Here is a 24,896-nt window from a genome sequence, read left to right as displayed (position 1 = left end):
AGTTGACATACAATATTATGTTAGTTTCAGGTGTGCTACATAATGATTTGACTTTTGCATACATTACGTAATGATTACTACAATAAGTCTATTGACCAACTGTCTGCATACAAAATTATTGCAATATTATTGATCACATTCCTTATGTTATTACATCCCTGTGACTTATTATGTAACTGGAGGTTTGTACCTCTAAGTCCCCTTTGCCTATTTTCTCCCACCCCGTCGCCCACCTCCCTTCTGGCATCTACATGTGTGCTCTCTGGATCTATGAGTTTGCTTTCATTTTGTTTTGTTTGCCTGTTTGTTCTGTGGGGAGTTCTTCTCTGAGACTTGCTTTTCACCGTGAGCTGTGCTGAGCCTTGGCTAATCTGCCGTGGAACTCAGAGGTGTTAGAGGTTGGTGTGTTAGAGCAATTGCTGGGTACAAAGGCGCACTGGGATGCAAAGACACGGGAAGAAGCCCAGTGGGAGCAAGAGGCATCCATGACACCAGTCATTCTATACAAAAGAGAGCGAGCTGCGATTACCATCTCCCGGAGTGTGTGGGAGCTCTGAGACCTGGGAAGCTGCCTTCCTGAAGGCTGCCACACACAGAGCTACACAGAGCACAGGGAAGAGATTTGCCCATTAGGAGACACCATGGGCGAAGCAGCCACGCCATAATGCCAAGACCTTGGCAAGAAGAGAAGGGAAAAAGCCACTGTCTCCAACTTTCTCTCGTAGCTCCTGGATCATTGCTACTCTTGTATTTGTTTGATAATCCTGTGGCTAATCTATTTGCTTGTATTCCATTGTGTTCCTCAAATGGACTAGATGCAGTTTACAAAAACAGTTGGATTATGGCAAGATGACATAAAGATGACAAAAAATGGGGCACAGGAGATGGAAGAATAGGAAAGATGAACGGAACCAGGTGTGAGGTTGGTTCAAAATACACATCCCTTAATGTCTCACCTATTTGCTAGAGATGGGCTGTATTGATCTGAGTCTAAGCTTTTCAACAGCCAAGGCCAAGGAAAGCACAATAAGTGGCATGAGTCACAGCCCAAGAAATAAAAGCGAACAGGTGTGGAGTTGGCGCACACTCACACTGTGAGGCCAGGATGCGAGGACACAGGATGAAGCACAGCGGAAGCATACCAGTGACACCAACATTGTGTCACGTTCTCGGAGTGATGTTCTTCCTGGATTCTTCCTTGAAAAGAACTTCATCAGGCCCCAGCAGCTGACCTCAGCAGCACCTGACGCACATCAGTATGACATCCTCCTCCATCTCCCCGCCCACCGAGTGTTTCTCTTTTGTCTCTGTTTAGACCAGGGGCACAACTCCTTGCTGTTCTAGAGAAGCTATTCTGCAGAGCCCACTTGATGCTCTCCAGATACTCAGCTCTCAGATGGACAGGCTTAATCTGGGTCAATTTAAGGGATTTAGAGCAATGCTTTTCCACAGCAGGGACTACTTTGAGTTCACCAGAGCCTGTTTCCTTCCCTCCTGGGCACATGAGTACTTTCCCCAGACTCCTCTGCAGCTGGGCATGGCTTTGACACTGAGCTTGAGCAGAAGTGATGTGTTTCACTTCTGGACTGAAATGGTTGGGAAGTAAATGCATTCTCTCCATAATCCCTTTCCCCATCCGCTGGCTGAGAGGAGAAGACTATAAGGACCCAGAGGAAGGTGGAGACACAGGAAGGAAGAAGCCCAGGCTACTGAGGGTCTGGTGGAAGACACCAGCCAGAAAACCTTCACTGGACTGTGATATGCACAAGGAACCAACTTCTATGGTGTCAAGCCACTGAGAATTCCAGATTTGTCTGTTAGAGCAGCTAGCATTATTTTAACAAATACAGTTCCCCTCGGGAAATGCTCTCTAAATAAAATTCCTCTCAGCCAAGAGGAACTGAGAGATTTGAGTGACACCAAGTTCAAGGTTACATTCCCTGACAACTGCTAAGAGTGCAAATATTCTCTGTTGCAGGGAAGTGGGTAGGTGCAAAACCTTATGTTTTAATAGTCACCCAAGGTGGGAGTAAGATTAACACACTCTTGTCAAAATTGTATCACCTTACAAGAACTCCTGCCTGAATAGAAAGCTCTCGTGTCTCCTTTTGGAGATAACCCAGGATGTACCTGTGGGTTAGACCAAGACTCCTCAGAAAGTCATTTTGTGTCTGCGTTAACACATGGGAAAAATGGTAACCAAAGCCACACAGTTTCATAGAATGTAATCTGCTATAGTAATTTTAACCTGAAAAAAATTTTAAACAGCTATAACCCTCTGACTGCTGCAGCCCTTAAAAAGAAAACAAAACTTGGACAGTGAACTTGGTCAAGTCCCTTCTCACCCTAGGCTTTAGTTTCCAGGCATGACCCATGGCAACTGGATGTGATGGGCCAAAACTGCAATTGATAATCTATGTGTATGATGCCAAACAAAAACTCTCTATAGCACACACCAATAGCACGTTGATAGTAAATACAATTCTGTTCCCATTATCCTTACAGGATGTAAGCACTAAGCACCAGCTATGGTGGCAGAACCAACATTTCCAGCTTCCACACCCATCGTACAAGGTGAGATACTCGTAATATTTATGGACCAGGTCCTGAGGGCCAAAACCAGGAGGGAAAGGTAGCCCCTGCTTCTCCCAGAGAAGTGCTGGAGGCCTGCAGTTGTGCTTAGTGATCATGGGGGCTGGGTGGTTAAGTCACCATCACGTTGGATGTTGAGGGAAGATCCAGGTTTGTGAGCCTTGCTGGTGTGCAGGGTGACTTTGCTCCTGATGGGAGCTTGCTGTTGAGTCATCTGCAGAGCTTGGTGATTTGCCCAGGAATGAGCTCATAAGTTCTTCAGATTCAGTGACCAGGCTAGAGCAACAACGTTGAAAGAGCCAAATGATGAGACAGAACTGGGCTTCACGATGGGCCAGTGCTCCTGCACACGTCCACCCAAGGCACACAACTACCCTTAATTTCCAACTTCACCCAGGCTGCCTGGGACCTGACTCCTTTGTCCCTAGAGCAGGTAAAGCCAAACTCTGGCTAAGGGGTAAAAAAATTCACAATGAGGAACCCCAGATCTGATTTTTTTAACTCTCATCTGATATCTTAAATCATCCTGGAATTGAGCTCTACCATTTTTCCTCTTCCAAGAAGGTGAGGGGAGAGTGTGAGCAGATGCTCCCCTACTGTAGAGGTTGGGTGGCTGGGAAAACTGGAGTCCTGGGGGCTGTGGGATCTATAGTCCAAAGTGCCTTTTATCCACACCCAGGCCGTGACCTGGAGGTGCTGTGAGAGGAGAGGCTTTGTCACTTCATGATTCACCGATTGTCCATCCTTCTCTGCTGGAGGACCTTGAAGGAGGCACATGTGTCCAGTTAGGAGGATGCTCCAGGAAGCCCCTAGGCAGTGCCTGTCAAACTTTCCATGTGCCTGTGAAACACCTGGGCATCATGATTCTGCATTCCTAACCAACCTCCAGGTGAGGCTGATGGTGCCCTGAGGACCCCACTCTGGGTAGGAGGGTCCAGGGAATTGTGCCATGTGTAGAATGATGTTTGGACAAGCAGTGCTTCTGTGCAGCTCCCCAGAGCCTGCCAAGGAGGCTGGAAGGATCTGTGATGAGAAGGGTCTGAGTGAGAAGAAAGTATCCCGGAGAATGGCTGTTCGGGGTCTGTGAAGAACACCCCCTCCTGGGCTTCCTTCCACTTACCTTGACTTTGTGCTTTGCGTCTTTGCTCTTACAGATTTGGAGGGCCTCATTATACCTTACACTGGAGCTAGGCGTTTAGACCAATCTGAGGATATAAGCAAGCTGACAGAAGGCATCTGATTGAAAGCCTGGCTTGGAGAGGTGGGGGGATGGGGAGGGCTGGAATACATCTTCAGCTCTTTGCTCCCTACCATGCATCTCAGGTCAAAGCCCAGCTCAGCCTTGTCCCCCCACCACCATTCTCCTGGGATGCTGTGGAGGAGGACGCCTCCACTCTTGAAAAGGCTTGGCTTCTTGCATCCTGACATGTGCATGTTTTCTGTTTTATAGGAAGAAATGTGTCTTGGCTGGAGGCCCACGTTTCGTTCCAGCACATCCTTTTTACCAAAAGAGCCGTCCCTGGAGCTGCCAACAGTGTTTACGAGAAAGCCATCCAACAATACTTTGGATCTGGGAACGTGGCCTGACCACAGACGTGGCCTTCCCCGCCCCGAGAACCATCCATCCGAAAGCCTGGCACACGGTAGAGTGTCTTTATTTTTACTCCAAAATGTAAAAAATGTAAAGCTGGTTTCTTTCTTTCTTTCTTTCTTTTAACAGCTGGGAAAACTCCTGTCAGTGGATGCAGTGTCCTTTCCAGATTCAATATTATGCAAACTGCATATCGGCAAATGGAGTAAACAAATATGTCCATGGAGCTTCCTGATGCACAGAGAGATGGGGCCGCCCCAATACAGAGATGCAGACCTGCCGATTGGCACGGGAGCTGCTGAAACTGCCACTCCATCAGCTCTGCTACCATCTCTCTCCTTCAGAACAGAGTCTGAGAGCCTGGGATGATGGGCCACTCGGATGCCCAGCAGCAGGGGACCCCTGGAGTCACGCAGACCTAGGGTGGCTGCGGGTTGGATGGGAGCTCTCATTGGCTGCGGTGGGGACTCACCACCTGGCCAGTCCTGCGCCTGCGCTAAGAGCCCCACCCTCTTCAGTCCCACCCAACACCCCCCCCCCCCCCCGGCAAGGCTCTCACCCCCAGGCAAGGCGGAGAAGTTTACGTTTCTTTTTCTCTTCTTTTTTTTTTTGAAGTTTACTTTTCAGCTCTATCTCCCCTCTCTGGCAGGCCTGGGCAGGAGGCAGTACCCCATGTGGCCTCTTTTTGGCATAGAGAACTTGGCCAAGTCCCTTTCCCAGCACAGGTTTTAGTTTCCAGGTGTGCAGTGTTAACATGGGTGTGACGGACCCCGGGCTGGCTTCAGCTCTGCAGTCCTTCAGAGTGTAGGATTCCTCTGCGCAATGCTGGGTCTCAACATGCTCCCGCGGCAATAACTTAGTGAGATTAAGTACCTTTTAAATGTTCCCTTCTAAGATGATGAGGAAACAGATTTAAGGGGATTAGACTGTTCTATTGAAAGGTGGGCAGAGAATACGTGGAGAAGCTAGCGTTTAGACCCAGGGCTGTCTTTTCAGAAATCCTGTACTTTCTTTTTTGCAAAATGGCATCATGCTTCCCCAAACACCCCTGCAAGAAAATAAACAAACAAAACAAAGGGACAAGGAGCATCCAAAGGGTACATCTTCAAAGCCTGAAATGAAATCTTTATCCATCTCTCCTCCATGTGTCACCTCCCCTGGCCTGGCTGGTTGAACGTTTTCTCCTGTAGCTTCTGTCCCCTGTCTGTGATGGGGTCGGGAAGGGAGGGGCGGGGTGGAGAAGCTGCCCATCTGCCCTTTTGGGAGAGCTGTATTTCCTGGCATGCTTGTTTCTTTGGACAAGCAGAAATGGGCACGTCCTCTTGCTGGTTTGTGATGAAGCAAGGGTCGCTTCTCACCACTAACAACCTCATGGAGTTTGGTGTTGCAGAAACAGTTGCTCAGGCAGACTAGGTTCAGTTGCTACCAAATATCCTTGAAGTCTCAGAATTCCTGAGAACAAAGATTTGCCTCCATGCTCGCTGGGTCCCTGATAAATTGGGCATGTCTGTCCTTGTTTCAGAAGGGAGATGAGTTCTGAGGTGTCAAGAGGAAATGGCCCTGTACCCAGTTTCATGTCCCGAACGGGGCCCCTGGTGCCTGGGATGCTGTGTTGCTGAGCAGATGGCAGTGTCATGGCCATGCTTCTGGTGGAGAAAAGATGGAGATGAAACTGCATACCCCCTCATGTTGGCAGCTTTGGAGAGCCTTGGCCAGCTCTTCCAGGGGAGGTGCTGAGGTGAGAGGTTAGTTAGGGCACAGGAGCAACAACCCAGGCCAGAGCTTCCTGTGTTCAGCAGTTAGACACTTTTCAGTGCAGGTTGTTGATGAACTGGTTATCTGTGATCTGATTTTTAGCACCTGGCATATATCTGATATTTCATGTAGGTTTTGATTATTGGGTTATAGAAGTTTTCAAATATTTCCTCTTTCTAGAGTTGCATCAACTCCATTCTTCCTAGTGGGAAGATGGGGAAATAAATCAACCAAAATATTCTTTGACCAATCACCATGCCCATTCAATGTTCGGATGCCTATGCCAATCAAATCTCCCCAGAATGTCCCAGGTAATACATTTTGAGGGTTATCGTCAGGCTACCTTTTTTGCTTCCCCCCTCTCTCGCTCTCAACCTTCTGAAATATAGCGTAGGGCCCCTCGTAACAGAATATGTCAATGAATGTACTTAATAAGTGGTTAGTATGTGCAGCTGCCAAAATCTGTGGTCTTTTGCACCTTTTATGTGGCCTACGATGGCAGGATATGTGGTGAATGTTCTTGTGCCTCCCACTGCTATATGTTTGCTCCTTGGAGATGGCTTTTCAACTCTGTTTCAATGCCTCTCCCATCCATGCAGCATGTGGCAGACAGATTCTGAGGTAATTGACCCTCCATGGTCCTGATCTCCTGTTTGTGTCCTGTATAATACCTTCCTCTTGAGTGTGTGTAGGGGGACCTGACTTGCTTCTAACCAACTGAATATAGCAAAAGTGATGGATGTCACTCTTATGATTACATTGCATTATATGAGACTTTGTCTTACTAGCAAATTCATTCACTGTTTTGATGAAGTAAGTGGCCATTTTGGGAAAGTCCACCTGGGCCTCTCTGAATGGTGGGTGACCTCTAGGAGCTGAGGGCAGCCTCCAACCATTAGCCAGCAAAAGCTGGGGCCCTCAGTCCTACAGCCACAAGGAAATAAATTCTTCCAGTAAACTGAGTGAGCTTGGAGTCAGGTTCTTCCCCATTCAAGCTTCTGGATGAGAACACAGCCTGGCTAAAACCTCAACAACAGCCTTATGAGACCCTGAACAGAGGACCCAGCTAAGCCACACCCAGACTTTGACCCACAGCAATAGTCAGATAATAAATGTGTATTGTTCATGGTTGCTAAGTCTGTGATAATTTGTTATGCAGTAGTTGAAAATGGACACACAACACTCAGAAGTTCCTGGCCACCTGCATCGTAAGAGAGATTCAGTGCTGTTCCTCTAAAATCTCCTCTATGTCATCCAAGACATGTCCTCTGTGTGCTCCTGAAAATGAAAAACTTGATGATTTCCTGGAGAGAAATATCAAATACCACCGGACTTACGTTTATAGTTGTTAACATCTGCGTCTGTAGGCTAATGTCTTTCCTGAATTCCAGATCCTAATGCCTACTAATATATCTTCGCTTGGTAGTTCTATGTCAACATAAAAATGTCCCAAACTCGGGCTTCCCTGGTGGCGCAGTGGTTAAGAATCCACCTGCCAATGCAGGGGACACAGGTTCGAGCCCTGGTCCCAGAAGATCCCACATGCCGCGGAGCAACTAAGCTTGTGTGCCACAACTACTGAGCCCGCGTGCTGGAACTACTGAAGCCCATGCACCCTAGAGCCCGTACTCTGCAACAAGAGAAGCTACCTCAAAGAGAAGGCCATGCACCGCAACGAAGAGTAGTCCCTGCTTGCCACAACCAGAGAAATCCCATGTGCAGCAATGAAGACTCAATGCAGCCAAAAAGAAGTAAATAAAATAAGTTTTAAAAAATGTCCCAAATTCAACTCCTCATCCTCCATATTTGCTTCTTCTCCACTGCTTTTTGCCTTAAGAAATGGCACACTTCCCCTGTCAGCCTAGATCCTCACGTCTTCCCAATAGTTCTCTGAGATGGCCCTTGGATCAGAAGCCCTATTTCATGTCTGGAGTGGAGACACATTGCAAGGCTCTGTAAGCCCTGGGCCTTTGTAAATTGTCCCTTGGGCTTCTGGGGGGCTATTGTCCTTGTCTCCAGGGCCAAAAGGAGTCTTTCACCTGGGAGGTAAGAAGTCCCAAGCTCCAGGCCAGGATAATAAACCAGACAAATTGCAAAGGTACTGGGTCCTGGAGGCTCTCAGGGTTTTTCTCAGATTTTCTCCAAACAGTCCTATATCCTCTGCCAAGGATATGTGACTCCCTGCCCTGCCTTTCCAGTCTATTAAACCTAGGCTATTAAGGATTCAGAGAAATCATATACAAATTTCCTCCTATATTAAATGACATTTAAGTTAACATCCAAAGTTACAAAAAAGATTTATTTAGTAAGGAATGTTCTCACATCCTTACTAAGCCTCAGTGTAGATGTGACTACCCTTGACAAGTCAAAGGTTAAAATGTCCCTCTGTCTCTGCAATATTTGTCAGGATTGAGTCCTAAGAGTTGCATTTTCAAATGCCTCTAATGAAAAGGGGGTATCTGTTCAGATGAAAAGGCAGAGGTGCAGAAACAGAGGCTATGCTTGTCCCTGAAGAAGTGATACAAGATGACTGAGAAATGTCATTTGAGAGAAGGGGAAGGACCAGCCCCACATTAAAAAGTTAAAGGAATAGGAGAAAAAACAAACCATGAAGTCAGTGTATAATTATAGCTGATGCATGTATCATGTTTTACAATGCAGTGCTTGGATGATTAAGCAAAGAAACATCAGGATAGGAAACCTAAGATGGAGCCAGAAACAAGGTCATTGCTGAACTTGTATGCTGTGAGTTCTACAATATTTGATGGACATGGATGTTTGGTCCTCAGCAGCCACTACAGACTGGCAGTCAGGTGAGTACAGCTGTTTGCTCAGTTGGGGTCCTCAGTTCAGACTAGTGTTCTCTGAGAACATCTTTGCTTCTTCCCTAAACTGTTGTCAAAGGAGAAACTAAAACCATTTAAAACTATTTATTTATAAAAATGTCTTACATTTTACGTACAATTTATTCTTGAGTATATTATATATTTCGTGGACATTTGAGATTTATTTTTCCATTATATTCTCTAACTGTCTAATGCTGGCATAGAAAGTAGTCATTAATTTCTAAATAATTATTTTTTTAAATGTGTAATAACTTCTCATCTACCCAGTCATCTAATCCTCAAACAGTAATAATTGCACCTTCTTATTTCTTGTGGCTAAAGATTTTTTCTTTTCTTTTACCTTATTACACTGTCTAGAAGAGCACTGAAATATAGAAATATAATGCCATTCATATATGTAATTTAAAATGTTCTAGTAGCTACGGTAAAAGAAAGTAAAAAGAAACATGAAATTAATTCAATAATATATTATTATTTAACCCCATATACCCAGAATAAAATTTCAACCTAAATCAATATAAAAATTGGAAATTAGGTATTTTACACTCTTTTTAAAAAAAATACTGTGTTCAAAATCTGATACAGCACACCTCAATTCAGATGATCCCTATTTCAAGTGCTGAGTAGCCACATGTGGCTAGTGGCTGTCATTTTGGACAGTACAGGTCTAGAACTTCTAGAATACTATAAACAATGACCACGAGTGCAAGTAGCCTTGTCTTATTATTTTCTGTTAAGTGGGAACATCACTTACTTTTAACTAGCTATTACTGCCATTTGGCTTGGGACAATTTTGATTTTTTATCATATCAAGGAGCAATCTTCCATTTCTAGTTTATAAAATGTTTTTGTTGTGGTGGTTAGTGTTATAAATTAGAAATGCTATTGAAGTCACCTCCTCATCTTTTAAGAAGATTTTTTTCTCCCCTTTGACTTAGTGATATGACGTTTAAAAATTTCCCCTAATATTTATCTGTCTCTGCATTCCTGAAATAATCTTTACTTAGTTATGGAACACACCTCTTTTTACTTGGCAGGATTTGGTTTGCTTTTATTTCACTTCACCAGGTCACGTTTCATTTCACAAGGTGAGATTTCCCCTTGAAAATAGTATGACTAATAATACTAGGCAGGCATAGGCAGGCTCTTGACTGAGTGAGGGAAGGGCTGCTTTTTTTCCTGAGGGCCAGGAAGTTGAGCGTGTTGGGCAGGATGCAGGTCAGGGTGTGTGGCTGAGTCTGGAGCCTCCTGGACTCATTCACCTGGGCCCAGTGCAAGTGCCTTAGGGAAAATGGCTGAGTGCATGAGGAAAGTGCCGTGTAAAGGAATGGCAGCACTGGGAGCTGAGACATTGAATGATGTGGAACCACCGTATGTAGGCATAATACAGGGAGTGAGCCGTGTCCTCCTCCTTCTCTGTATCCTGAGAAGTCCTATGGGACTAGCCTGGGTGGTGTATGCCTCAAGCACCCCAATGCGTGTGACAATGGCCCAGGAGTGTGGACCACCTGGTGCTGGTGTCTGGACCATTGATAAGCTCTGATCCATGGACAAGGATGACCCCTGTTTCTGAGTCACGTGCTTTCAACAAATACCGTGTGTGTGGTCCAAGAATCATAGTAGCAGTACACTTGGCCCTCTGGTGGACTGGTCAGATTTTCTAGCATTGTTTTCTGTAAAACTGGTCACCAGGACTGACTATTTGCACAGAGTAGGTGTCCTTATGATTCTTGGAATTTTCATGAAGGTAGTGCCCAGAGAGAAGGAAAAGAAATGTTTTTATAATGGTGGCATGAATACTTAGTAATTATTCAAACTTGAATATTAAATGTGCCTGTATTAGTTTGCTAGGGCTGCGACAACAAGTTCCACAGACTCGGTGGATTAAGCGACAGAAATTTATTTTATCACATTTCTGGAGATTTATAAGTCCCAGGTCAAGGTGTTGGCAGAATTCATTTCTTTTGAGGCCTCTCTCCTTGGCTTGTAGATAGCGACTTCCTCACTGTGTCCTCACATGGTCTTTCCTCTGTGTGTTTGTGTCCAAATTTCCTCGTCTTATATTTATCAGGACACAGTCATCAGTCATAGTGGATCAGGGCCCACACCTGCAACCTTATTGTAACTTAATTACCTCTTTAAAGACCCTATCTCCAAATACAGTCACATTCTGAGGTATTGGGTGTTAGGACTTAAACATATTGGATTTTGTGGGGGACACACCGGTTCATAACAATGACCATATTTTTTATCACCAAGTTGAAAACAATAAAACATATCATTTATCAAAGGTTTTTGCTTCCATACTCAAATGAAATCAGACTGTAGTTTTCCTTTTTGAGTGAATTCTCTTTTGCCAAATTTTAGATCAGGGTTAACAAACTTCTTAAAATAGTTGAGAAAATTTTTATCTTTTTTCTATGCTCTGTACCAGTTTATACAGGCCCACAAGGCCTGTTCTGAAACCCTTGAGACCAGATATGTTTCAGAATTCAGAACCTTTGGCTTTTTAGAAAGGTAATACACGAAGTATAACATATATTGGGTTGGTCAAAAAGTTCGTTTGGGTTTTTCCGTAAGATGTTACGGAAAAGCCGAAATAACTTTTTGGCCAAAGCAATATTACATATCTCACCTAGTGGGAAGTGGGGCAGCAAGGCATAATAAACATGCTACTATTTCATACCATGACACAAAAATAATAATAATATATATGTATGAATTCAGATCAAATTTAATGTTAAATGAGTGTCAGTCAGGTTTTGTCTTCAAACATTTTATAAAATAAACTACAGAGCATTTGGAATTTTAGAACTATAAATAAGGGATTGTGGGTCTGGGTACCATTAAGATTATCTTTCCCCTGAGAACATGAAAGTTTCACCTGAGTACAGCTTGCTTTATATGTGTGTGTGTAATACATATATAGTCTATATGTATATAGTCTGTTGAACTCTTTAAAGTTTGCCTATAATTATTGAACTACTTGGGCTGTTTGTTTAATGAATCAATTTTGGTGAGTTATAGATTTTCTAGAAACTCTTTTCCTAGTGATTTTCAAATATACTAGCAGGGCTGACATAGTACTCATTTACCTTTTAAAAAAGTAAACTTCATACTTATGATTAAATCACATGTTTATTCCTAACCTTTTACCCCTTAATTGTACCCACTATATATTTTTCTGTTTCTTTAAAGTCAACAGTTGGAATTACTTTTCCATTTTTGTAGATTTCTTTCTAAAGAACATAATTTGTAATATTATCTCTATTACATTCTTATAAAAACTTTTCTCATATTATTATGTTCTCTTTCTGACATCTTGAGGTAGATGCTTAGTTTCTCTATTTTATTCCTTTTTGAAGCAATAAAATTGAGGCTCAGAATTTTTCTCTGAGTGCTGCTTCAGTCTCATTCCATAGTTTGATCTGTGGCTGAGGAATTGCAGGCTTGATTAACTCAGAGGCCAGTGGCTCCACCCTTTCCTGACCCCTCTCTCCCTCAAAACTGCCATCTTCAAAACTTGCCACTATTGATTTCCCTTTTCTTTCCTGTTTGTTCATCCTTTTACTTTGTAACTCTTTTCATTGGCTTTTTCTTTCTTTTCTTAAACAAAATCTCATTTTCTCCTACTACAAACCTAAAGAAGCCAAAGCCTTCTCTTGAACCTGCCCTCTCTCCTTTTGCAGCTGAAATGTCAAGAGATGTGAGTACAGTGATTGGTTTAGTTGTTCCTGAAGGGGGGACACTTTAGGGGATGAGAAGGTCTAATGAGTGACAGTGGCCACAGTGGTTGAAGTGGAGACAAGTCCGTGAGATGAAGAAATGAAACAACCAAGGGGCCCGGAGGGAACGGGTATAATGTACCGCATGATCATCAGAAACAGTGGGTGTTTTCCTTTTGGTTTGGCTTTTAGGAAAGCATGGTTTGTCTTCATTCTGCTACCTTATTTTTTCTATTTTCTCTTGTTTTTATCTCTTTTTTGGAAGGGTGGTGGTGATTTTTTTGCCATTTTCTTCTTCCATGCGGTCTGTTTTCTGATTTCTTTTTTGGTAGTTTCTGTGGGATATAAAGCCTTTTACATTCTATTAATGGTTACATTAAATAAACACTATTTTATCTTATATGTCACTTATTATCCGTGCCGAGTATCTCTATTAACTCTCTGTTGTCTAAGAGGAAGAGAGATGCTTATTTGTACCTCTACCCTCCACTCTTCTGTTTCCCCTGCACCCGACCCTCTCTGTCCCCACTCTGGGCTTGTGTTGATAAATGGGTACTCTGTTAAATTGTTAGATTGATTGTTAAATTGATTTTTTTTACGTTATGTGTATTTTACTGGAAGGATTGTCTATGACATTTGCATTCTGGTTTGTAACAATTATATAGAATTACTTTTTAGTGTAAATGCTTTTAGTGCTTCCATTTGAAAGGTAGGAAGGAAAGGGCTGGGGAGACAAGCATTAGATGATACTCTGGGTGAGAGACCCGGCTCCTGCCTGGGGTTAAGCTTGTTGGGTGCCTCACTGGGGACTCCGGAAAGGAGATTTCTTTTTTCTTTCCTCTCATCTCCCATCCTTGGCCACATCACTTATTCTGTCTGCAATGATAGTGGGCCAGCCTGTAGGACTGGAGACCAAAAATGACACCAATATCAGACAGCTTTCCTGGATTTTAGCCACGACATATCTTCCCTGAGAGGTGGCTCCCCATGGAAGTTCTCTGGCTTTCTTGCCCCGGGCTTTCTTCCTGCCCATTTTTTTTTTTTTTTTTTTTTTTTTTTTTTTTGCAGTACACGGGCCTCTCACTGTTGTGGCCTCTCCTGTTGCGGAGCACAGACTCCGGACGTGCAGGCCCAGCAGCCATGGCTCACGGACCCAGCCGCTCCGCGGCATGTGGGATCCTCCCGAACTGGGGCACGAACCCGTGTCCCCCGCATCGGCAGGCGGACTCTCAACGACTGCGCCACCAGGGAAGCCCCTTCCTGCCCATTTTTGTTGTTCTATAAAAGCCATAATACCCTTCCAAGGTAGCTTTGATCTTAGATATTCAGCCCATGAGTATAGTGTGTCAAGGGTCAAACATTCTCTTAGGAGCATTTGGGTATTTTTCTGGGTTTTTCAATATATATGTGTTTTTTGTCTGCTTTCCTTTGGGTTGATATATGTTTTGAAAATTTTCCCAGAAACAATCTGCTGATGTCCTGGGAGGTTGGCAGTGCTCTGGGTGGGGATTTTAGGGGTGTGGACCTCTGGTCACACCACAGAAGCAATGGTGAGCACTCCTGCATCTTCTCCATCCCAGTGGTACCCCTGCTGGTTGCAGTCCTCGTAGGGTACATAGCAAATGTCTGGAGGAACCAGATACTAAAGACATTCAGATGCTTCCCTGGGATGTCACTTGGGCCTCCATCTGAGTGTGACTGTGTTAATGAACTCCCTTCATGCAGGCTTATAGGCTTCTTGGGGGTAAGGTAGCACTTTATTCTCTCCAAAGCAAGGACTTGAGCCACAGGACATAAACTTGAGTTCAGATTTGGCTTGCTACATGTTAGAGTTGTTTTCAAGAGTTTAAGGAAACCTATAGGCTTGGACCCACTGGGATTGATTTACTAGCTTGGGGTCCTTTGCTTTTTACTCTTTTTTAAAGAGAGAGAGTGTGTGTGTGTGTATGTTTCTTTTTCATGAACTCACGCGTGCTATTTAACTTTAGAGTTGGTGGTTATATCTTAGAGCGATGCACCTTTAGGTGTGGTCCATAGATGAACATCGTCAGCACCACTGGGGAGCTTGTCTGACACACATATTCTCAAGCGCCGTGATTCAGAAACTGAGGGTGGGACCCAGCAATCTGTATCTTAACAAGCCCTCCATGGGATTCTGGTGCACATTAAAGAATGAGAACCACTGTCTTAGAGATAATCCACTCTACCCTTCTCAGCCTGCACTTGAGGTACTAAGACTCCTCCACAGGGAGAGTGATTTACCCAGGATGACACGTAGGGTCAGTGGCAGACCAGGGATTAGAACCCAGGTGTTACACACGAAAACAGCTGACATCCCATCTGGAATATAGGAGGTATTCAGTAAATTAACTTTCCTTCCTCTTGCTTCTGCCCGTCTGAGAGCAGCAGGACATAATCAGCTAGGGATGCGCTGCTATCTCTCAATACTCACCTCTCTTTCTCCCCTCAATTCAAAGAACCCAGAGAAAGGTCCCAGCACGTGCTGTTAACTCACTGTGCATCCGAGCGCTCGCCGCCTTGCCCCTGTCCCCATTGTAATGATGAAGAAGTGAAGGGTCGGCCTGCCTCACTCAGATCCTTTCCAGTTCTGACTTTCTAAGGCTTCACAGCAGGCTCTGACACACACGTTTCCCTGGCTGGCTATCAGCGGCCATCTGGCAATTAGCAGTCTCTGAGGCAGCTAATCCTACTCTGAGCTGGATTAAAGCTGAAGTTTAAAACATGGAGATAGGCAGGTGATTTATGTTTGAGTCTTTGGGTCCTGCTGTCCCTGGCAGCCTGGAGATGGAGGACGGAGAAGCTGATTTCCTCCCTTATCTACCTCAGGATCAGCTTCCAGAGGGACATCCTGAGCTGGGAGCTGAGCTGGGCTGCGGGAGGTGCTGGGTGAGCTCCAGGAGCCCAGCCCCAGCCAACAGGGCACAGCCGTGCTGACCAGAGGAGACCGGAGAGAGCCAAGTTCTGTGTCCAGCGCTGCATCACTAAAGCAGGTGCGATGGGGGACCTGGGGGATAAAGGCCAGATCGTTTTGAACCACGGCTCCTGGGTGCCATCCGGGGCCCTGGGGTGGCAGCTGACAAGCCCCCTGGCTCCTCTGGAGGGCCCTCTCATTAGGCACCGTGGTCAGAAAGCAAACCCATGTGTTCGTTCGCAGCCTGAGGAGATAATTAACTTACCTCTACAGAGGGAGTTGATTACATTCCTAGCATGATCAGAATGAGAAGTCTGAACTTGGAAACGCTGGTGGTGGTGGGACGTATTTGTAATGGTTGGCTGAGGAGCCGTTTGTTCAGAAATTGGCTGAGTGATCAGATAAATGCCTCTTTTCCTAATTGTTGATAAAAATCAGCTATTATGGCAGAACCAGGGACTCACTCCTGAGACAACCCATTACTTAAGGTGAGCATGCCTCGGAATACGTTAGGACCATCTCAAAGCATTTCACATAGCTTGAGTTTAAAAACAAGTTGTGCCTGTTTTGAATTCTGTATAGAGTTGGGCACAGGGGAGCGTGATTTACTGCCTGCATTTCATGGCTGGCTTGCTACTACAGTCAGGAACCGGCTTTCACAAATATTTACTCAGGGTAGATATCTTATTGAGCACCTACTGTGTGCAGCTCTGTGCTAGGTGCTGAGGGGCTGGAGCAGACAGGTTCTCTATCCTTGAGGAGTTTACTGCTTATCCTATGAGAAAAGTTTTATCAAATATGCTTGAACCCTGACTTGTGCGGTTTATTCTTTAAGGGTCATTGTTGTTCCTTTGATGGAGTGGACCAGAAAGTAATAAGCTTCTTGAGAGCTCACCTGTACCAAGCACTGTACTAAGTGTCAGCCCACTCAATTCTCACACCATTTTGTAAAGAAACTGCTATTATCATTCCTGTTTTATATACAGTAAAGCTGTGGCACGGGGAGCTTAAGTACCTCCACCACGATAGTGAGAGGTAGACCCAGGAGGCACACCCAGGTATGTGGATTTGCAGAGCCCATGCTCTTACTGCTGAGGCTGCAGAGAGTTGGTTTGCAAAGGCTGCACCTCCATCCTCAATTTCGCCTCTGCCACACCTGCCCTGTGTAAGCACCCCCTACACACACTGGCTTCTTGCAGTTACTGGAGCCCACTGAGTGGCTTCTTGCCTTCGAGGTTTTATCCCCGCTTCATGTGCTCTTGTCATCTCTGCATAGCTTTCTGCTTCTCCTTATTCAGGTCTCTGATTAAATATCCATTCCTTACAGAGGTCTCCTTTGGCCCTCTGGTCTCAAGTCACCCTCCCCACCTTCCTTGTTGAATCTTTTCATCTATTTTGTTTTCATAGCATTTACTGTTATCTGAAATATAGTCATTTGTATATTAGTTTACTTGTTTATGGTCTGATGCTCTTACCAGATGATAAGGTGATAAGGAATTCTTGGATCTTGTAGTTCTTGAAGCACTTTCCTACTGAGTTTTCCAATAGTTTGGTGAGATAGGCAGTTTAGGTGCTTCCATTCCCAGTTATTCCCCAAGGATGCTGAAGTTCAGATATTGGAATTGGTTTATTCAAGGTCACACCACATCTATGGCAGAAGTAGAATTATACCATGGATGGGCCTTCTGATGACTGGTTCAGTGCTCTTTTCCCTGCACCAGGAAGGATTCATTCCAAGTGACAAGCAATAACCAATCTCATTATTTTAGGGCCCTGGAAAGCATAAAGTCACTGAATTAACCAATGACACTGAATTAAAGTTTCTCATGTGTTCTTTCACCCAGCCCCCTCCTCCAACATGTCATGTCAAGTGGAATAAAATAAGATAGCCCCAGTTGATAAGAAATTTGATCTGGAGATTTGAGATAGAGCAACTGATGAAAAAAGAAATTATAGACTATTGTATTAATTAGTTTGTATGCCTATCTTAGTCCACAAAGTTTCAATTTGGCTACAAAAATACCTAATAAAATAGATGCATAAATAAGAAATTAGAGCAAAAGAAGAAAGCAAAACTAGTTGGAAACATTAAATGATCAAAAAATGAGACCCTAAAATGCAGAGTTAAAAGACTTATCACCATGAACTACACACTGTTTAAGCTTTAAGTTTGCTAGCAGGTATTGTCAAAAGGAAAAACTTGGTTGGTTACATAATTCAGAATGTTTTTGCATAAAATAAAAAAAAATTACTTAGGAGAAAAACAGCCATTCCATTTTCTAAACTGGAGGTTAATTTCTCTTGAAAGAAAAGCATCTAGTACAGTATTTCTCAACTTTTCTAAACCTGTGACCTTTTTGACAGTGATAAAAAAAACCTCTCCCTTCCGCTGAGAATTACTGATGCACAGAAAATGGATGCTATGTTCTCCATAGTGCCATCAACTAGGACAATTTTGTTGATCTTTACTTTCTATAGATTGTAGTAGAAATAGATACTGCTTTCTTTTCCAAGTCAAAAATTAAGCCGTCTGATCCCCCAGAGATCTGAGTCACCCCATCTATAGAGCACGGCATCACTTCTCATTTGGAACCATCACAATAATAATTGATTTAGGCAAGAGTCATCAACAGATGCTGAAACTGTTGGGTGAAAATTTGATGAGGAACAGGATATTTACTTAATCTCAAAGTATCTCTGCTTATGAATTACAAAGGGAAAAGTAGTAATTTTACAAGGGACCCCACTTTAGTGAAGTGATCAGAGTTATCACCATTTATGGGACAAATGAACATATGCCTCCTGATACCAAGACATATGACCTCTGTGGCATTTCTGTCAAAAATGTGTAATCTGAATATAATCATGAGGAAATACCAGACAAAACCAAGTTACTTTACAAAATAACTGGCTTGTTCTCTTCAACAAGTGAAGGTCAGAAAAAACAAAGAGACGGAGGTACTGTTCCAGATTAAGGGAGGCCATAGAGATGGGACAGCTGAATGCAATGTGTGATCCTGGACTGCATCCTGGACTAAAATTTTCTTTCAATTTCTCTTCCTTTTTTAGTTATCTCATTTTTAAAAACTGTAAGGTTGTTATTGGGACAATTGGCCAAATTTGAATAAGATCTACAGATTAGATCATACTAAATATTATTTTCCTGATTTTGATTATGTTCTCCTAGTTATGTAAAAGAGTACCCCCAAATAATACACACTGAAGTTTCATGGGTCAATGGGTATCATAAATCAGCAATTTACTCTCAAATGGTCAAATACACATGTATATTTAATTATATGTGTAATTTGAATGTATGTAATTTATATATTATAATAATTCATATATATATGAGAAAGTGATAAAATTTAACAGTTGTAGAAAATCTGGAAGAAGGTTAGCTCTCATTAACATACGGTAATTCTTTTTATTATTCTTACAAGTTTTCTGTACATCTGAAATGATTTCAAAATAAATACTGACAACCTCCCAAAGACTGACGGATCCGATTAGCTGGTTTTAGGGCTCCTTGGCTCACAGGCTGCAAGTCCACCTGTAGGTGGGAGGAGCACCTGTTGACTCGAGAGTAAACTTCAATCACATGTTGGGCTGCATTTTCACAGACAATATTTGCCGTTTCCAGGACACTTTCTTTTTTTTTAAAATTAATTAATTAATTTATTTTTGGCTGCGTTGGGTCTTTGTTGCTGCATGCAGGCTTTCTCTAGTTGCGACGAGTGGGGGCTGCTCTTCGTTGCGGTGCGCAAGCTTCCCATTGCCGTGGCTTCTCTTTTTTTGGAGCACAGGCTCTAGGTGCGCAGGCTTCAGTAGTTGCGGCACACGGGCTCAGTAGTTGTGGCTCATGTGATCTAGAGCGCAGGCTCAGTATTTGTGGCGCTCTGGCTTAGCTGCTCCGTGCATGTGGGATCTTCCTGGACCAGGACTAGAACCTGTATCACCTGCATTGGCAGGCAGATTCTTAACCACTGCACCACCAGGGAAGTCCTCCAAGACACTTTCTTTTTAATTGACTTATTTTGTAGACTCATTCTATGTCACTAGTAATGTCCTGTCTCCAGATTTTATTGTGAGAGAATTCCTTGTTAGCATAGAGAAACGAATGGCATTTGAAGAAGGATTTAAAGATTCACCTTAAAAGATCCTACTTAATTATTAGTATCTTCCACTGCCTCCATATTACTGTTATTTATGTCTCACTGGAAGGGTTTCCACAAGCATCCTTCTGTTGCCTTTCATCACCTCTTTTTGATATATTTTCTTTTCCTCTGCTTTTTCCTTCCAGTTTTTGTATTTTATTTTATGCTGACAGTTTTATGAGCAATGGTTTTAATAGGTACATGTTGTAAAATGGAAATATTTTACTGGGATATTACATAAAATACACAGGAGAAACTAGGATATAAATTATATTTTTTATCATAAGATTTTACTGCAAATAAGTTTGCATATACAATCTTTTATTTATGATAAGAGCAGATTCTTTTTACTTATAGCTGCTTTTGAATTTAGTGCTTCAGTAAGGAAGCTTCTGTGTAGTTACATAAAAGAAGGTTCTATTTTGATGAGAAATGAATCTCTTATTTGGGGAATGTTATTTTTCCTGTTGACTTATAGAGGGAGGGAAAAGTGGAGGTGGTGATTGCTTTGGGATAGGGTTAAATGTCAGTCTCTGATGGGAAGAAAAGACTATGCTCTTCCCTTAAACTTATTGCAAAGGGGTGTGTGTTGTTAGCCTTCATTGGGGCCTCAATGCCAGGGAAGCCCCACCTGCCCTCAGCCTACCTCCACCCAACCTACCCTCATCATTAGTCATTTGTAGGCAAAGGGCAAGAGCAGTGAGGTCTGTTTCTTGCTATTTCTGGGCCCTGCATTTTATCGGGAATACAAGACTAAGGAAACTGCACAGCCTGTCTCTGTTTCTTGCTGACTTGCAATTTCTATCTTATTGAAATAGAAAATTAACTGAAATGTAGTCTTGCCCCCTGAGAGGTGTTCCTATTTTGGCAGGCCATGAAAGATGTCCTATTGGAAACTGAAACTCAACAAACAAGACACTTGCATTTAATGGCCTACACACACATGTGTATCAAGTCCTCTTTACAGGCTTATATTTTCTCAAAGCATCCCCTCCTTTGGATTTCCCATTTCAATTAATGGCACCATCATTTTTCCTATTCCTTGGGTGAAATTAAACAACGGCACATTTTGAAATGCAAAAATTCAGGGAAGGATTTTTAAGAGAATCAACAGGTAGATGTATTTGAGTTTTAATTGCCTCTTTTGCTTTCTTCTTTGTCAAATCACATTTTGTTTCTTCCACTCTCATTTTCCTTCTCTTTCTCCTTTATCTTGCCTCTCTCCCCTACTCTTTCAATACATTCTTTGCATATAGTGGAGAGTTGACTTAAAGATCCATCTCTGGAATTCACTTCTATGAAATGGTGCTGGCAAGTTCTGGTTTTGTTTACTTTTCAGACAGAATTAAGGTTTTGTGCAAGTCTTCCTTATGTATGGCAGCTCAGCAAAAAAGGCAACTGGCATTTCTTCTCCTTTGTACATATCCATTTTTCTGGCCTGCTGATATGCATACAGTTTTCACCAGGGGTGTTCAGTAGCTAACCAGTTAAGACCTCTGGTTTCTGCATTCAGTTTATGCCTTTATGTTTTTGGGAGCTCTCATGGTAGAATAGCACTGAGCTAGGCTTTCATGAACAAAATTCTTGATAAGTAATTTAAGAATACTATGATAGGGGAAAGTCAATTTTAAAGTTTCCAGAATTCTATTTCTCTAATAAATTGACCTTTGCCATTGTCAGTGTCACAAGTCTTTGTCAAAGATGCACACCTAGTTTTGATTGAGCTGTAATCAGTGTGTAGATCCATTTTTTTGTATTCTGCCTTTATTCTGTTATAAACACTTATCCAGTTTGCCATGTAATTTTATTTTTATAACAATTATTGAGCACTTTTATGTGTCAGCTACTATATATATTTATTTCCACATCTTTATTGGAGTATAAATGCATTACAATGTTGTGTTAGTTTCTGCTTTATTGGAGTATAAATGCATTACAATGTTGTGTTAGTTTCTGCTGTATAAAGTGAATCAGCTATATATATATACACATCCCCATAAATCCTCCCTCTTGAGCCTCCCTCCCACAACCCCTATCCCACCCCTCTAGGTCGTCACAAAGCACTGAGTTCATCTCCTTGTGCAATGCAGCTGCTTCCCACTAGCCATCCATTTTATATTTCATAGCATATATATGTCAGTGCTACTCTCTCACTTCATCCCAGCTTCCTTTTCCCCTGCTGTGCCCTCACATCCATTCTCTAGGTCTGTGTCTTTATTCTTGCCCTGCCACTAGGTTCACCAGCACTGCTTTTTAAAATTCCATATATGTGCATTAACATACGGTGTTTGTTTTTTTCTTTCTGACTTACTTCACTCTGACAGATTCTAGGTCCATCCACCTCACTACAAATAACTCAGTTTTCTTCCTTTTTATGGCTGAGTAATATTCCAATGTATAGATGTGCCACATCTTCTTTATCCATTCATCTGTTGTTGGACATTTAGGTTGCTTCCATGTCCTGGCCATTGTAAATAGTGCTGCAATGAACATTGCGGTACATATATATCTTTTTGAATTATGTCTTTCTCTGGGTATATGCCCAGTAGTGGGATTGCTGGGTCATACAATAGTTCTGTTTTTAGTTTTTTAAGGAACCTCCATACTGTTCTCCATAGTGGCTGTATCAATTTACATTCCCACCAACAGTGCAAGAGGGTTCCCTTTTCTCCACACCCTCTCCAGCATTTATTGTTTGTAGATTTTTTGATGATGGCCATTCTGACTGGTGTGAGGTGATACCTCATTGTGGTTTTGATTTGCATTTCTCTAATAATTAGTGATGTTGAGCATCTTTTCATGTATTTGTTGGCCATCTGTATGTCTTCTTTGGAGAAATGCTTATTTAGGTCTTCTGCCCACTTTTGTATTGGGTTGTTTGTTTTTGTGATGTTGAGCTGCATGAGCTGCTTGTATATTTTGGAGATTAATCCTTTGTCAGTTACTTCATTTGCAAATATTTTCTCCCATTCTGAGGGCTGTCTTTTTGTCTTGTTTATGGTTTCCTTTGCTGTGCAAAAGCTTTTAAGTTTCATTAGGTCCCATTTGTTTATTTTTGTTCTTATTTCCATTTCTCTAGGAGGTGGGTCAAAAAGGATCTTGCTGTGATTTATGTCATAGAGTGTTCTGCCTGTGTTTTCCTCTAAGAGTTTTATAGTGTCTAGCTTTACATTTAGGTCCTTAATCCGTTTTGAGTTTAGTTTTGTGTATGGGGCTAGAGTGTTTTCTAATTTCATTCTTTTACTAGTATTTGTCCATTTTTCCCAGCACCACTTATTGAAGAGGCTGTCTTTTCTCCATTGTATATTCTTGCCTCCTTTGTCAAAGATAAGGTGACTTATGTGTGTGGGTTTATCTCTGGGCTTTCTATCCTGTTCCATTGATCTATATTTCTGTTTTTGTGCCAGTACCATACTGTCTTGATTACTGTAGCTTTGTAGTATAGTCTGAAGTCAGGGAGCATGATTCCTCCAGCTCTGTTTTTCTTTCTTAAGATTGCTTTGGCTATTCAGGGTCTTTTGTGTTTCTGTACAAAATGTGAAATTTATTGTTCTATTTCTGTGAAAAATGCCATTGATAATTTGATAGGGATTGCATTGAACCTGTAGATTGCTTTGGGTAGTATAGTCATTTTCACAATATTGATTCTTCCAATCCAGGATCAGGGTATAACTCTCCATCTATTTATGTTATCTTTGATTTCTTTCATCAGTGTTTTATAGTTTTCTGAGTACAGGTCTTGCCTCCTTAGGTAGGTTTACTCCTAAGTATGTTATTCTTTTTGTTCTGATGATAAATGGGATTGTTTCCTTAATTTCTGTTTCTGATCTTTCATTGTTAGTGTACAGGAATGCAAGAGATTTCTGTGCATTAACTTTGTATCCTGCAACCTTACCAAATTCATTGATTAGTTCTAGTAGTTTTCTGGTGGCATCTTTAGGATTTTCTGCATATAGTATCATGTCATCGGCAAACAGTGACAGTTTTACTACTTCTTTTCCATTTTGTATTCCTTTTATTTCTTTTTCTTCTATGACTGCTGTGGCTAGGACTTCCAATACTATGTTGAATAATAGTGGCGAGAGTGGACATCCTTGTCTTGTTCCTGATCTTAGAGGAAATGCTTTCAGTTTTTCGCCATTGAGAATGATGTTTGCTGTGGGTTTGTCATATATAGCTTTTATTATGTTGAGTTAGGTTCCCTCTATGACCACTTTCTGGAGAGTTTTTATCATAAATGGGTGTTGAATTTTCTCAAAAGCTTTTTCTGCATCTATTGAGATGATATATGCTTTTTATTCTTTAATTTGTTAATATGGTATATCACATTGATTGTTTTACATATATTGAAGAACCCTTGCATCCCTGGGATAAATCCCATTTGATCATGGTGTATGGTCTTTTTAATGTGTCATTGGATTCTGTTTGCTAGTATTTTTTGAGGATTTTTGCATCTATGTTCATCAGTGACATTGGTCTATAATTTTCTTTTTTTGTGATATCTTTGTCTTGTTTTAGCATCAGGGTGATGGTGGCCTCATAGAATGAATTTAGGAATGTTCCTTCCTGTACAATTTTTTGGAAGAGTTTCAAAAGGATAGGTGTTAACTCTTCTCTAAGTGTTTGATAGAATTCACCTGTGAAACAATCTGGTCCTGGACTTTTGTTTGTTGGAAGACTTTTTTTTTTTTTTTTTTTTGCGGTATGCGGGCCTCTCACTGTTGTGGCCTCTCCCGTTGTGGAGCACAGGCTCCGGATGCGCAGGCCCAGCGGCCATGGCTCACGGGCCCAGCCGCTCCGCGGCATATGGGATCCTCCCAGACCGGGGCACGAACCCGTATCCCCTGCATCGGCAGGCGGACTCTCAACCACTGCGCCACCAGGGAGGCCCTGGAAGACTTTTAATTACAGTTTCAATTTTGTTACCTGTGATTGGTCTGTTTATATTTTCTAATTCTTCCTGGTTCAATCTTGGAAAGTTGTACGTTTCCAAGAATTTGTCCATTTATTCCAGGTTGTCCATTTTATTGGCATATAGTTGCTTGTAGTAGTCTCTTATGATCTTTTGTATTTCTGTGGTGTCAGTTGTAATCTCTCCTTTTTCATTTCTAATTTTATTGATTTGAGTCCTCTCCCGTTTTTTCTTGATGTGTCTGGCTAAAGGTTTATAAATTTTGTTTATCTTCTCAAAGACCCAACTTTTAGTTTTATTGATCTTTGCAAACCAACTTTTAGTTTTATTGATCCTTGCTATTGTTTTCTTTTTTTCTATTTCATTTATTTCTGCTCTGATCTTTA

At 42.2% G+C, this 24,896-nt stretch overlaps 1 long non-coding RNA gene across 1 annotated transcript; it reads left to right on the top strand.

Moving 5' to 3' along the window:
• The first annotated feature begins 3,409 nt into the window (after positions 1–3,409).
• LOC309815710 lies at positions 3,410–4,415 on the top strand. Its single transcript, XR_014295923.1, has 3 exons — positions 3,410–3,481; positions 4,043–4,235; positions 4,313–4,415. It is a non-coding gene; the product is annotated as an uncharacterized lncRNA (long non-coding RNA).
• The last annotated feature ends 20,481 nt before the right edge of the window (positions 4,416–24,896 follow it).

The sequence above is a fragment of the Mesoplodon mirus genome, assembly GCF_964341445.2.
Source record: "Mesoplodon mirus genome assembly, chromosome: 14".
In the NCBI taxonomy this organism is placed as follows: Eukaryota; Metazoa; Chordata; class Mammalia; order Artiodactyla; family Ziphiidae; genus Mesoplodon; species Mesoplodon mirus.
This window is presented reverse-complemented; position numbering and strand designations above follow the sequence as displayed.